This window comes from Mauremys reevesii, linkage group 1 (genome assembly GCF_016161935.1).
Source record: "Mauremys reevesii isolate NIE-2019 linkage group 1, ASM1616193v1, whole genome shotgun sequence".
NCBI classification, from domain to species: Eukaryota; Metazoa; Chordata; order Testudines; family Geoemydidae; genus Mauremys; species Mauremys reevesii.
Genome location: NC_052623.1, coordinates 281,903,853 through 281,918,517, shown reverse-complemented (window position 1 = coordinate 281,918,517; position 14,665 = coordinate 281,903,853). Strand labels below are relative to the sequence as shown.

General features: G+C 46.3%; 1 protein-coding gene and 1 long non-coding RNA gene across 6 annotated transcripts in view; one reads left to right on the top strand and one right to left on the bottom strand.

Moving 5' to 3' along the window:
* Positions 1-2,261, bottom strand: part of ATP2B1 (ATPase plasma membrane Ca2+ transporting 1) — a 103,691-nt gene extending 101,430 nt beyond the window's left edge. For 2 of the 5 annotated variants that reach the window (XM_039496999.1, XM_039496995.1), the window contains exon 1: positions 2,115-2,261. The gene's annotated coding sequence lies outside the window, so the exon portion shown is untranslated. Of the gene's footprint in view, positions 1-1,718; positions 2,017-2,110 lie in introns of those variants that run through there. The other 3 variants (XM_039496996.1, XM_039496997.1, XM_039496998.1) reach the window with 3 other exon arrangements.
* Positions 1,589-9,701, top strand: LOC120376781. Its single transcript, XR_005587472.1, has 2 exons — positions 1,589-1,803; positions 8,646-9,701. It is a non-coding gene; the product is annotated as an uncharacterized LOC120376781 (long non-coding RNA).
* Positions 9,702-14,665: the final 4,964 nt, after the last annotated feature.

The following is a 14,665-nucleotide window of genomic DNA, read 5'->3' as shown; positions in this document are numbered from 1 at the left end:
GTTTCAGAAAACAACTTGGTTGTTTCTTTTGTCTTCTATTTTGTTGGGGGAGGTAAGTCAATATAAAAATAGTTTAACAATTGTTACTGAATATCTTTCATCCTTATATTAAAAATTTACAAAAAATGAAATGAAACAAGAAACATTGAAATGGATTATGCTGTAACAAGTTTCATGCTGAGTTCAGAACGCTGTCCTTAATTCACCCCCACAATGGCAGTGATGATCATATTAAAACTGGCCACTATTCAAGAGACCCTTACATTACCAGCAAGCCAAATTGAGACATCCGGGACACTTCTTAGCCTTAAATGTCCTAGTTTTGACAAATTAAGGCAGACGCTGCTAGTTATTTTGGTAGGAATCACTTACGTTGCAAGGGGAAAAAAATATGATACATGGATTGCCACCAAGGTCATGGACATAAGCTTTATCAACTAGGTTTCCAAACAAGCTTCTTCCTGAAATCCTATCAGAAGTTCTTCCAACTTCTAGACTTTCACATCAGCAGAGAAAATAAAATTGCTCAGACATCGGTGATGTATTCTTCCAGTCACCATCTTCTGAATGCCCCCCCCCCCCATCCCCCTCACTCCAGAATGAGCATCAGCACTCCCTTCTGCGACAGGCAGCAATCATCCCCCAGTATTAAGGCCTCTTCATAAACTCACGTGGTGTAACATCCAAAGGTTACATACACCATTTGGCTGAGAACGACACTGTCATACAAGCGCCACCGTTAGTGACACTTCCTGCTGCTAAGTAGGACAAGCAGAACATCACCCTGCTCACACAAATGCCCTCCCGCAGGCTGCTGAGAGCAGCCTCAATGGTCCTCCTTCTATTCCAGAGGCGCTGCAGAGATGCCTTCTTCCTAGTCCAGAATCAATACACACACAGTCCGTCTAGCCATTAATAAATCAGAACAGCAAGTCCGCTGGGGGAAAGGGGGGAATTTCTGTCTGCCTCTCCCCCTGCTCTTAACTAACCCGGACTGGGGAGTCGCCCACAAGACAAAGCGGCGGAAGGCCGGGGAGAGGGGAGTCTGCTAGCGCAATTGAAAAGGCAGAGAGCCCCTCAGCTACAAACGCCCCCAGGCCAGCGGAGGCTTGCTGGCTCCGTGCAGGGCTGCCAAGGAGGCAGGCTGAGGATGATCATGCTGTGCAGCAGCAGACGACTAATCCCAACTACTTAACCCGGCAGGGAACAGGGGCTAAGTACCACCTATGGTGTGTGCACCCGGGAAGGGAGGGAGGGAGCTCGCACGGCGCCAACAGGGCCTCTGCGCCCACTGGGGTAGCCGGGCTCGGCACTGCCTGTGCTGCCGGGGGACGAGGCAGCTGCAGCCCCCCAAGCACCCAGCCCAGCACACATGTCACACAGCGCCGGCGCCGCTTACCCCGTCTCCTCCCTAGGAAGGTCCGAGCTGCAGCAACGCCCGCCCCGCGCAGGAGTCCAGGCAGGGGGAGACCCCCGCATCGGCCGCCCTCAAGGTCACACCGCGCCCCGGATGCAGCGCGGCAGCCCGCTGCAGGGGGTAGCGGCCACCCCCCGGGGCAAAGGCGCTGAGCCCACAGAGCAGGCGGGCGGGAAGCAGCAGCCGCCGCCGCTCCGCGTCCGCCGGCGGCTCAGCCCCTGCACCCGGCGGCTGGAGGGGGCGCTGCCCGGCCTCGGGGCCGGCTGATGCTCCAGCTGCTGACTCCGGGGCTGCCGCTTACCTCGACCGCTGCACAGCCACACGCTGGACGGCGCCTGGGGACGCACCGGGAATCTGCCGCTGCCACCGCCTGCTCGGCGCACAAGGTGCCCGCGTCCCCCGCCCTGCTCCGGCGGGCCAGCCCCGCCCCGCCCCGCGAACGGGGGGTGGCAACGAGGGGGGGCGGGCTCCCAGTCCCACCCCCGGCAGGCAGCGGCTCCTCACAGGGCAGGAGCCAGCGCTTCACCTCGCACGCGCCCCGCTGCGGCTCGGCCCCCACCAGCCCCGGCTCAGCAGCCCCAGCCCTGCAGAGGAACCGCTACCGCGCCCACCGCCACCCCCTCCCGGCCGGGCTGCGGGGCAGCCACGGGGCGGAGCGGAGCGGCGCGGCCCCCGCCTCCCCCCGTCACTCACTCACTCGTTCGCTGCTCGCCGAGCCACCCCCGCCCCACGCTGCAACTGCCGCTTCCTACCCCTCGTCCCGGCGGTCACATGACGGGGTCTCGCTCGGGTGAAGGGGCTCCCGACGTGCGGCGCCTTCAATGGGGGAGGAGAGGGAGGAGCCTCCGCGGGGAAAAGGGGGGAGTGGGCGGGGCCAGGCGCGCTCCCCGCCTTCCCCCTCTCCCATTGGCTGTTGGGTGCTGACGTGCTTGTTTCCATGACGTGAGTGGGCCGGGCCGAGGCGTTTGATGGGGCCCGGCGGGCTTGTCGGTGACTTTGCTACGAGCTTCTCTTCGGGGAGGGGGCAGGTGCAGTGCGTTCTGCCCCTCCCCCTCCTTAAGAGTCCCCCGGCCATCCCCGTGCCTGGGCGGCGGCAGTAAGAGCGGAGGGAGGGAGGAGCAGCAGCAGCAGCTCCTCGCTGCGCGGGGTAGCGGGGCACAAGCGGGAGCGCCCTGCACAGGGGAGGGGGCAGCGGGGGAGCCCAGGGCACAGGAGAGAAGCTCGTTGCAAGCACAGGGCAGATAGGGGGAGCTCCCTGCACAGGGGAGGGGAGCAGAGAGAGGGAGCTCCCTGCATAGGCGGGGCAGAGGCGAGTATAAACTCGCAGGGGGAGGAGGTTCTCGCTTTATGTAAGGCGTGGGGAGGAACTGGCCCGCTCACCCCTTTCCGGAGGTTGGAGAGTAGGGGGATCTTACCCTTCTCCGGGTTGAGGAGAGGCTGACTACCCAGAGTCAGCCCTCTTTCTCCCTTGTTTCCATCTGAGGGTGAAATCAAATTACAGTGACCACAATCCGGAAAGCAGCTAGTTAACTATCTGGCTGCTGCCTAGATCGCGTGAATGAGGGACACTTCAAACCAGGCTGAAGGCGATTGATTGTAAATGTCTCATTGAAACACACAGCAAAATCCTCCCCCAACCCCAGAGGGCGAGGACTGATTTAAATTTCATTCTCGGTGAGACAGCTTTCCTTCCCCCATACCCAAAGACAGATCTGTAAATCCTCTCTCTGTTCCATCATCTCAGCAAAACCCGTGGGAGTGCCTCATGTATTTCCAGTTTTAGTTCTGTACGTGTAATTTTACAGAGAAGTCCTTCGAGTTACCGTGGCTTTATTTGTTTTCTAATTCTGAATGGAAGTTATGGAGATGATTTTTGCAACCTGATTGGCTGTTTTACAAAGCATTAATTCCCTTAACATGCTCTGTCTAGATCAGTTTATTAATACTAATATATAACTATGATGATCTCAAAGATCTTATATTAAAAAATAAGCCAGCCTCATAAAACCTCTCCTTTATAAGATAATATATCCATTGTTACATCCATTTTTAAAATGGGAAAATTTGAGGCATAGCATTTGTCAACATTTTCAAAAGTGCATAGGAATTTTGACTGCCTCCGCTTCTGAGTGCCCAACTTCCAACACTTCAGGCTTGACTTTCAGTGGTGTGGATCATTATCCATAGCTCCTGCTGAAGAAACTTTGGAAGCTGCAGATATTCAGCACTTTTCTGTGTCAAGCCCTGGAATTCTCAAGGATAAGGAATATTAGCAGAGGCTTGAAAATCTGGGCCTAAATGACATAATGAAGAACACACAGCAAGTTGGCAGCAGAGCTGGGAACAAGAAGCCAGAAGTCCTGATTTCTCCTCCCCTTCTCCAACTCAGTAGATCACCCTTCTCAGTGAAAATACTCCATAAAACACATTTATTGCTATATGCTCTTTGTTTTGTTATTTTGATTTTCCTTTTCTTTTTGACACAATATCAGCCTCTCTGCTGGGCACTTCAGTGGAATGAATGACCAGCTGTGTTTGGTCCATCAGGTTCTTTTAGTCAGCCATAAACACCCCATCTCTCCATAGTTATTGCTCAAATCCCACAGCTATTTAAAATCAAAGTTGTAAAGGAAATTAAATGTAGAAGTTTGTGTAATGCTAGTGGTGAAGCCTGAGCGGTGTAACAAAACCTAGTGGGTTAAAGCAACCTTCATGCAAACAAATTCTAGTGAAGTCAATGTAAACCAGCCCACAAGGACCAGAAAATAAATAAATCATTCTAACTACGTTATCATTCGCTTAGTTGTGTTTCATTGTCTGATATTCTTTCTTACCTGAATCTGTGAAGCAGTCACAAAAGGGCTGCTAACAGTAATTGGCTCCTGCCCATGTTGAAGGCTGCTAAAAATATTACCTTATGCCACATCTCTTGAGGTCAATAGAGAAATCAAAACAATGAAAAAGACAAATTCTGCAGATTAATATATCAAACATTTCTTGCATTTCTTCCTAGAAGGAGAAAATAAAATATCTAAACGCATATATCCCAAGAAATTCTCTTGTATTCCATCTGCAACTCAGTGTCCTCATGTGCACTGATCACAGTGGCTCAGCAAGACTTCCCCAGACACTTGAAAATTGCATTTCTGGATACAGCTTTATGAAACTGGCAGATGTGTTCTGCACAGCTCTACCATGTCTCCTAGCTCTTAGCTAGACAAAAAAGGCTAAGGAAGCATGTTCTTGTGATTAAGACACTGAGATCTTGATTCATTTTTGGATTCTGCTATAGACTTCCTGTGTGATGTAGGGGAAGTCACTCGATCTCTCTGTGCTTCCATTCTCCATCCATAAAATGGGAACAATAATAATTTCCTATCTCCCAGGGATGATGTGACATTATTTAATTTTTATGAAAGGTCAGTTCCTGTGATGATGAAGGCGATAGATTTTTCATAGGAAGACTCAAAATATTAGGCTCAGTCACTGTATCATTGTAGTATTAACATTTATTTTACAATAAAGTACAAGAGTAATGTATAAAACATACAACATGAAAAGAGTGTGTGTGGGGAAAGGTTATTGGTGCTTCTATAATGTCTTCTATCTGAGGATTTTGAAATGCTTACCAAATTAATCCTCATAAGTAGAATGTTCTTGCCCATTTTCCCAAGATATATTAAATCAAAAAATATTTCTTCAGGTCTTTCTCCTGTGTCTAACACATACAAGCTAACATTTTCCAATGATGCCACTAATTTTGGGTGCCCTTCAAACACGACTTGTAAATGCTTAGACCTACACTGATTCATTTTGAGCAATCTCAGCGCTACTGTAGACAGGAAGCATTGGCATTTCTTTTCAATTGATTTTCTTAGCACAGTCTCACAATGTTCCTTCCCACTTATTGCAGACTACTCTCTGTGCTCCTGCCCAGAGTATCCCAGGAGCAATTTTCCTGAAAGTCTTTTACCTGTGTATAATTCCCCTATCTCACCTCCAGCAATTATTATATGCGGTGTTGTTGTAGCCATGTTGGTCCCAGGATATTAGAGAGACAAGCTGGGTGAGGTAATATCTTTTATTGGACCAACTTCTGTTGGTGAGCAAGACAAGCTATCATGCTACATAGAGCTTTCCCTCAGGTCTGGGCTCAAAAGCTTGTCTCTGTCACCAACAGAATTTGGTCCAATAAAAGATACTACCTCATCCACCTTGTCTCTCAGGAAATTATAGCATACATCTTGTCAGTAATATCCACTTCTCTGAGAGCATGGTGTTTATGTACAAACTTTTCTCTGCTTTTGAATCTGACACAGGATGATTTCTTTCATATAAAAAAACATGAACAATTCTCCCTTTTGTTGAAATTTTAATGTAAATGAAAAATTTAATTGAAGAATTGAACTTCAGAAAATTTTGACCAATTCTAGATTTTTGTTCTTTTATTTTCTCTGATTTATTCCTGTCTTTCCTTTCCCCGTCTTCCTCCAATTCTATGACATTTGTCTACATCAGGCTTTTTGCTAAACATTTCCCACCCACAGGCTCCACTAGAGGTAACAATAGCAGGAGCACTAGTGCAGATAAGGCATCCCAGGTTACCATTGTTTTAACCAGTGTACCATCTGTTCCATTTAGACCTGCTCTTAACAGGATTAAACAAGTTGTGTAAAACTACTGTGCATTCCTGGAGGCCTGTCTATGCTGGCATTTCCACCACTGCGAACACCAGTGGAGCTGAACTGGTGGTAGTAACTTTGGACAATTTTAAAAGACAAGCCTAATGTAGACACAACCCAGCTATAACTGATTGTGCATGAGGAGAAATGTCAATTCAAAGGGAAGAAGGCGGCAAGGGCATGTTAGCAACATGATATGGTGCATATGTACTCAGTGAACCTGCTGTCAGTTTTAGGCCAATGGCTCTGGCTCTGTAGGCCAGTGGCTCTTTCAGGTGGCCAGATCTATTTGAAAAAAAAGGGGAGGGAGGGGTAATCACTTAAAAATAACCTGACGAGGACACTTTGACTGTTCCTGAAAAGATCTGTGGTCCCCCAGCCCTGGTAGTGTGCTGTTAGGGCAGAAAAAGTAAGAGGAGTTCAGTGATCATAGAATATCACAGTTGGAAGGGGCCTCAGAAGGTCATCTAGTCCAACCCCCTGCTCAAAGGAGCACATATCCCCAGATTTTTACCCCAATTTGCCCCCTCAGGGATTGACTCACAACTCTGGGTTTTTAGCAGGTCAATGCTCAAACCACTAACCTATCCCGCCCTGCCCCCATATGATGATGGGGACAAAGGTGAGGAGCAGGGACTATTTCCTAACTCTGAGGAGCTATTCTCACACCACTACAGATGGAGCAGAGGACAGAGTGTCCGAATCACCAGGCAGCCAGCTGAGGCAAGAGCAGATACAGGCTGGAGCAAAGACTAGCTAGTGTGTAAAAAGACAGGGGCAGTCTGTTGAAACTACAGAAATGGAAACATTCCCTGCAAGTAGTGACATCGAGCAGACGGGAAAGATTGCTTCCTTTAGGAACTATATACCTACTTTGGGATCACCTGGGTGGGTCCTCACTTGTGGATTGGCTGAACCTGGTTAAATGGGATTGAGCTTATAACAAAACCTGCAGGTACCTCTAATGACTCATCACACTATCTGGCTAAAGCCTGGTCTACACTGGGGGGAGTGTTGATGTAAGATACACAACTTCAGCTACGGGAATACCGTAGCTGAATTTGACGTATCTTATTTCGACTTACCTCCCATCCTCACGGCGTGGGTCGACGGCTGTGGCTCCCCCGTCAACTCCGCTACCGCCGCTCGCTCTGGTAGAGTTCTGGAGTCGATGGGGAGTGCGTTATGGGATCGATATATAGTGTCATATCGATCCCCGATAAATCGATCGCTACTGGACATATACCCTAAGAGATGACTCACCAAGTTAAGCAGGCTCTGGCTCAGAGGTAGCCTCATACATAGGAGGTGAGAGACCCTCCAAATAAGGTATAGTGCTCTTTATTCTGACTGATTTCATTGTATTCACTTGGGCAAAAGAAGGATAGGATCTGTGAACCAGGTCTAATGACTTAAAAGGAGCAACCACTCTTGTAAGGGTGGATACAAGTAACTGTGGAAGTTTGTGTATTTCCCCTCTTCCCCTTGCCAACCTCAGCTCTTTCTAGTCAGCAATGAATGAGTAGGATGTGGAATGCAACCCAGTAGCTGAACAATTGCTGAAAAACCAAAGACCTCCTGCCTCCTTCTCGAAGTGAACAAACATGCACTCTCATCTTCCACTAGTACCATTATGACTAGATTCCCGCTTCTGCTATGTACTTCACTCTAGGCCACTTGTTATTATGTTGGTGAATACAGGATAGACATTCTTAAGCTTCTATGGATCCCACAAACTGCCCAATATCATTGTGATCTGCAACAAAATGGCACCCGGATGATTATAAAGAATAAAAGTGTGAAAATACACAGGGACAGTATTATTACCAATTCAAAAGCCATATCTATTTATCACACTAAGCTACTTAGTAAGCACAAATGCCCCAACTAGTAATAGGTAATTCATGGGTCAGTCAGTCACTCAATTAGTCTCTTGGCTAGCAAGACCAGGCATGTAACAGTTTCTCTCCCCCTTGTCTTCTAGGGATCACGAGCAATTAATTGCTCACTCAACCACTCATGCAGCTTAGCAATGAAGTTGTGAAGCAAAGCAACCTTCCCTCAGCCTCATCTAAGATGGACATGGCCTCTCTATCACCGCTAGGCTCCTTTCTTGGTAATCTCTAGTGCAGATTTATCAGGGTGTAACTGACCTATTGTAAACAAGACTCCTTGGTCTTTGGCTACAATGTTCAGGAGCCCAATGTCCACCTGTAGGCCTGCATTTAACATCTATTTCCCAACAAATGCCTGAAATAAAAGAGCATCTTTAAGGCTTTGTGCTAAACCACCCTCTTCCCCCATCTTCCACCCAAAATGGTAAATTTTAATTTCATTAAAAAATATTTTTCATGAGGTTTTGTATTCCCTGCTGTAATAATATGCAGCCCGCAAATAAGAAATGAAAAATAAACCAGAGGAATAAAGGAATTAGGGACAAAGTAGATTGTTGCACAAGCCACCTTTATCTTCATACATGTCACATTTGAAAGAGAAAGGAAGTACATTATCCTCATTAACTCTTTCTTCTTTCATTTCCTTTTCAGATACTGCTACAACAGAGCAACATGACAGCCTCAGAACAGACAGAAGAGTACAAAGGAAAGTACTTCATGTAGATAGACTCAAAACCTATATTAAAAAAAACAAAAAACAAACAAAAAAAACAACAGTGAAGGATATCATTCTCTTGGAACTGAATCAGATGAAAAGAGAGCCTCCCTTGGTGGAGAACCTGAAGCAGGAGCGAAAGAGGAAAGGAGAATGGAGGAAGAGGAGGATCACTTCAGATTGCTATCAAGAAGCAGCAAAGAATACACATGGACGGCACTTCAGGAGGAAAGTTAGAGAATGAAGGAAAGCATTGAACATGAAAAGGAAATGAGACAATTGAAAATGAAGCAATATTCTACAGCCATCTGTCACATGACGAAAAATGTTGGAGAATAAATGTTCACCAGTACACTGGAAACAAAGTGCCAGGGCAGCCAGGCATTGCCTACCACCAACACTCCAACCCATGTGACAGATATGACAATATCCTGGACAAACCTTATGGAATTAAGTTCAAGTATCTTAGGAGGTCATTATATTAAAATGCAAACGGTTATGTATTATCATGGGATGGTATGTAACTTCTTTTAAGGGGGATACAAGACTAATGTAAACACTGGGAAGTGTTATGTGCTTCAAAGAACTCTTTTACAACAATGGAGCAGACAAGATTGAACTTTTAGTTGAGCAGTGTTCTTAGGAAATACTTGGGGAATGCAAATTATTCACCTCTAGAGCCATCCCTTTGAAGCTGCACCTTGAAGAGAAACCCATTATCTGACTGATTACCTACTCGGTCTCTTCAAAGGCCTAAACTAGGTAAAGGAGGGACTCACAGGGGAGCTGTTCTGAGCTAATGTGGTTACAAGCTGGTGACCACATGAAAAAGCCCTGTGTGGGGTTTGCAGAAGTAATCACCACCCAGAGCCCTTGTAGGAGTTAGGCTTATCTCTAGTAAGCTTATTAGCATGTGTGTAGGTTCTCTTATTGTTTTAACATGTTTTCTCTGTAATGTTTTTACCTTAAGAATAAAAGTTCTTGCTTAGAAAGAGCTGTGTGGTAATTTATAATTGTTGGCACTAACACTGTCAACCATCTCTGAGGAAAAAAGTAACGTAGGCCAGCTTAGGCAACCTGACTTTACTGGGGAGATCACAGTATAGGCAAGGACCTGTGCCATCTGGAAATATCCTGGTCAGCAGGGAAAGAGATGCATTGCCACCCAAGTGAGGTGATGCCTGAGGACCTTAGAGTGGTAACCTTGCTGGACCATAGAAGGGGAATACAGGTGCGGTTGCCCTGAACTGTGGCACCCCTGCGCTAGTGACTTCTAAATGACATTTCACCATTTTGGAATGTTCCATTTTCTACTTTCCATCTCTCTCATGGCCAACTCCACGATCTCTGAATACCTGCCTTCCAAAAGGACAACAAAAGCCCCCAGTACCCATACCCAATACTTCCAATTATATTTGTCAGTATACAGAAGTAGTCTTAGTGTTTGTGATTTCTAGCAATAGAATTTGGCATTGCAATGCATGATAGTTGGTTTGGTTTGATTTGATTTTGCACTAGTGCTGTTGTTTTTCTGTGATGGTTTTAAAGCCTTTTTCCAGCAATATTCTTTTTACTGGTTAACTGTAAATGAAACTGGTGTTCTTGTTTTTAAGATCAGATTCCCAGTGTAACTCCATTGATTTCACTAGCTGTATGCCAACTGAGGATCTGGCCCTTAAAGTTCACTGTGGTATTCTGTTCTATGATCAGTTTACAAATGTTAGTTCACTCTCTCCCAACCTCCCCACTTCCAAAAAACAAAAATCACTACAGAAGCAACTGTAGCCCTTTCTCTGAGGCCAGCATCAACATTACTGCTCATTCTGAGTCATACGCCTGACTCACAGAAATTAGTATTAGAATAAATATAGCCTTCTCCTCTCTTTCTTCAGTGTAGGGTAACTGTCTTGAGACGGACAATAAATTGTCTCCTACTAATGCTACTGTGCTGCTGCAGTGCTTCACTGTAGACCAGTGGTCCCCAACCTTTTTAATCTGGCAGGCACCAGACAACAAGCCACGGAGGACCGTGGCAGTGAACGAGCATCCGCCGAAATGCCGCCGACAAATGGCATCATCCAGAGTCGTTGCCGCCAAAATGCCACCGAATTTCAGTGGCATTTCGGCAGATGCTCGTCTGCCGGCCAGTACGCGGGCACACTTAGATGCCCCGGCAGGTGCCATGGCACCCGCGGGCACCGCGTTGGGGATCCCTGCTGTAGATACTACTTATGCCAATGGGAGGTTCTCCATCTCCCTGAGAGGTGGTAGGTAGGGTGATGGAAGAATTTTTTTGTTGACCTAGTGCTGTCTACACAGGGACTTAGGCGAGCTTAACAATGCTGCTCAGGTGTGTAGACCAGGCCTGAGATTGCTCTAGCAAATGTTAGCATATCTACTTCAAGTAGTTCAAGAAGATTCTGAAACATTTAAGAGTCACTGTATCTAATGGTTGTCATCCTGGTTTTTTTACTCTCTCCAAGGAATGGTGGCAGAAGAAAATCAATTATACATTCCACTTTACTTATAATTTGAATGCTTAATTCTTCATTAATAACTCTATCACCGTAAACAAATGCTTTTATTTTGTTTTTTTTGGTCAGTTGCAGCTCCAAGTCATCACGTCTGCTTTTAAATACTGAGGTCATGAAGGAGGGAGGGAAAAATCTCACATCACAGTTTTTAAGCTCAATAATTACAAATTTTGTAAGCAATTAAAAGTTTAAAAGTTTGGTTCTGGCCCAGCAAATCTTAATCACAGGAATAAGTGCTTCAGGATCGCAAACTGGGGATCTGTGTAATATAACAGGGACGGCCCAATTGGAGCTTGTGAGCCACATGTTGCTCTTTTACAGTTAAAGTGTGCATTGTGGAGCCCTCCACCCAGTCCCATTCTCTGGCTAGCAGACTGCATGGGGGCCCTCAGGACTTCTGCCCTGCAGCAAGGTGGTGGGGCTAGAGGCTTCTGCCAGAGATGACAGGTGCCTGCTGAATGTGGGGAAAGCACAATTCAAAAGTTTGCCTCCCCCAAAAGCTTGAATCACATACCCCGAAGCATGCCTCCCCTTATCCTCAGCAGCCCCTCCCTGCAGCTCCCAGGTGCTAGTTCTGCATGGAGAGGCAGTGGCAAACAGTGGGAGCTGCAGGAAGGGGCCACTGCTTTAGCTCCGTGGAGACAGACAACAACAAAAGCAAGGGGTCTCTGCAGCTCCCAGATGTTTGCTGCTGCGTCTCCCCATAGGCACAGCTCCCAGCTTGCTGGCTCCAGCAGCTGCCATGCAGGGAGGCGGACCGGCTGCACCATATGACCATACGGGCCCAGCAAACCTCTGGCCCCATGTGCCTCCCCACGTGTCGCCTCTGGATCCTTCTGCCCAGTGGCAAGGGGGGTCTAGGGGCTGAAGCCCCCCAGCTCTTGAACTTCTGAAGATTGTCATATGTGCCTCAGAGGGTCAGTAAGTTTGGCCACCCCTGTAATATAACATTAAATCATATAATAAAGTATTATTTTTACATTATGTTTGGGATAAAGGGGGTTAGTATTGAACCCACCAAGTTTAAATATGTCATTTTAGGAACACATCTAGTAATAGGATTACTGTAGGATATTTTGGGATGACTTCGTTTGGGGATATAAGGTACTGCACCCAGTAAAGACACTGTTCCAGAACAGCTTCAGATTAACATGCATAATTTAAAAATTGCTTAGATACCAGCCAAATGCTGAAAGATGTTGAGCACCTTCAGTTCTCATTGGCTTCAGTGATTCTTGCAGTCACTCAGTACCTTTTAGGACTGGTACCTGTGTTACCAATAATATCTTAGATTATTAAAAGGAATTTTTTATAATTCTAATTTCTTCCTGTGGAGTTTGTTTAGTTTTTGCAGTTTAGCTTGGCAGTAAAAACAGCCAAATCAGTTTCACTACCACCATCAGTTTCTCGCCAATTTCACTTTCTAATTCTTGTGACCTAGCCCTTTTCTGCAATGTTTAAATTCCAAATATTGCAGAGGAATATATATATATATATATATATATAAAACAACTGTTCCAACAGGAATCTGTGCTCCAGTTGGTAGGAGCAGCTGCAGAGGCAGCCAAAGCAGGGACTGTTGCACTGAGTAATAGGGATGAAAGAGGGCCTAGCCACCATCCTTTCCCCCTTACTCTTTCCCTGGTCCCAGAACTGTTAAGGGAGACATCTCTTCCCCCCCCACACACACATTCTGAGGGCACTAGGAACCACGAGAGTTAGCTGCTGAGGCAATTTTGAAAATCCCATTAGGCATGCATCTGCATTTTTAGGTGCCTAGATATGTTTAAATGTCTGGCCCTAAGCCTACTGATCCAAAATCCTACTGAAATCAATGGAAAGACTCCTATTAACTGCAGTGGGCTCTGAATTGCGCTTCACATGCAAAATCCATGTCTTCACCTTTACTTTCCTTGAACAATCAATACAATAGAACCAGCAAATTCTCAAAGAAGGCTTAAATAAATGAGGGCACTTGCCCTGTTTTTTAAAACTGCTTTGTCAGTGACTTGTAATCAGCACAGTTGTTCTTTTTCTGATTCACCTGCAGACTTTTATTAAAGGTTACCCCAAACAAAGTCTTGAAACATAAATAGAAATTAATAGTCCCTTTGAAAATAGCCCAATTACCTCAGGTCGGTTTCCCAGAGCATGACTGAAGTTTATTTGACTCTGATGGGGCTATTTAAATGAGTGAAGATACTCATATTAGTAATGGTTGCAGGATGAGATCAGATTCTTGGTTTGAATTCCACTGAATAGCTGGTGTGAGTTTCTAGTTGGATGGTATTTACACAACACAAAACATCAACACAATTACCAGAGTTGTTGGTAGAATTAATAGAAAAATAGTGGAGTAAATGGGCATGTGCTGTACTCCATTACTGATAGATGTGGTTCCTTCACAATAGGGTTTGAGACACAGGGTAGGGAAGCTGCCACTGCCACTGTCTTTGATGTGCCTATTTTGTGGGTAGTGGAAGAACTTCCATTCTTTTGCATTCTGGATCTTTTTCACTAAACTCAATTTGGGAGGTGTAAGGGTGAAAAGTACTGTACTTCTTAAATGCAAGTAAATCAGCCTCAGAGACTCAGACCAGACATGTCAAACCTGCAAAAAAAGCCAGAAATTGGGCTTGTTTTTGGCTTAATTGGCTTGTGAGTTACTTTTTGGGAAGTTTTTGGCTCGTAGCTTGTTGCAGTTTGTTGCCTTTTTTTTTTTTTTTTTTTTTTTTTGTGATCAGCTCCCGGCAAGCAGGGGCAAGGGAACGCAAGAAGGGGCAAGGAGGGGGAGAGAGTCAGGGGTCCACAGCAGGCCCACCACAGTCCCAGATTGCACGCTGGGGGGATCTAGTCACATAGAGTGTTGGGGTTCTTAGGGGTTGGCTTGTTTTGGCCTTGTTTTGAAATGGGATTAGCCTGATTTTTGGCTTATTGTGAAAGTCGGAGTGCTTATTTACCGCATGAAAGTTGGCAGCTGTGACTCAGACCCCTGATACTGCAATTCCCTGGATGTTGCTGCACTGCCATACCCCATGGAGTCCCTTTGAAGTCAATAGGGCTCTTCATAGGTGATGTGGTTCTTGTGCTCTCAATAAATTACAGGATCATGTGCTAAGTATCCCTTTTTGAGAATGTACTGCACATTCCTATACCTATGGCCCTACCAAATTTATGGCCGTGAAAAATGCATCACGGACTGTGAAATCTCGTGCCCAGCCAGAGGCTCCTACCCTGCGCAGGACTCCAGCTGCTAGTCCTAGCAGGGGATGGGGAGGGACAGGACTTCCACTTTCCCTGAACGGGCTGCTCCCAGGGCAGGGCAGACCCACCTCTGCGAACCTGCCCCTGCTGTGGGAAGCTGTGCAGCTTGAGCTGTCACCTCCCCATGTGGAGAGGCTGCAGCTCGAACTGACACACAC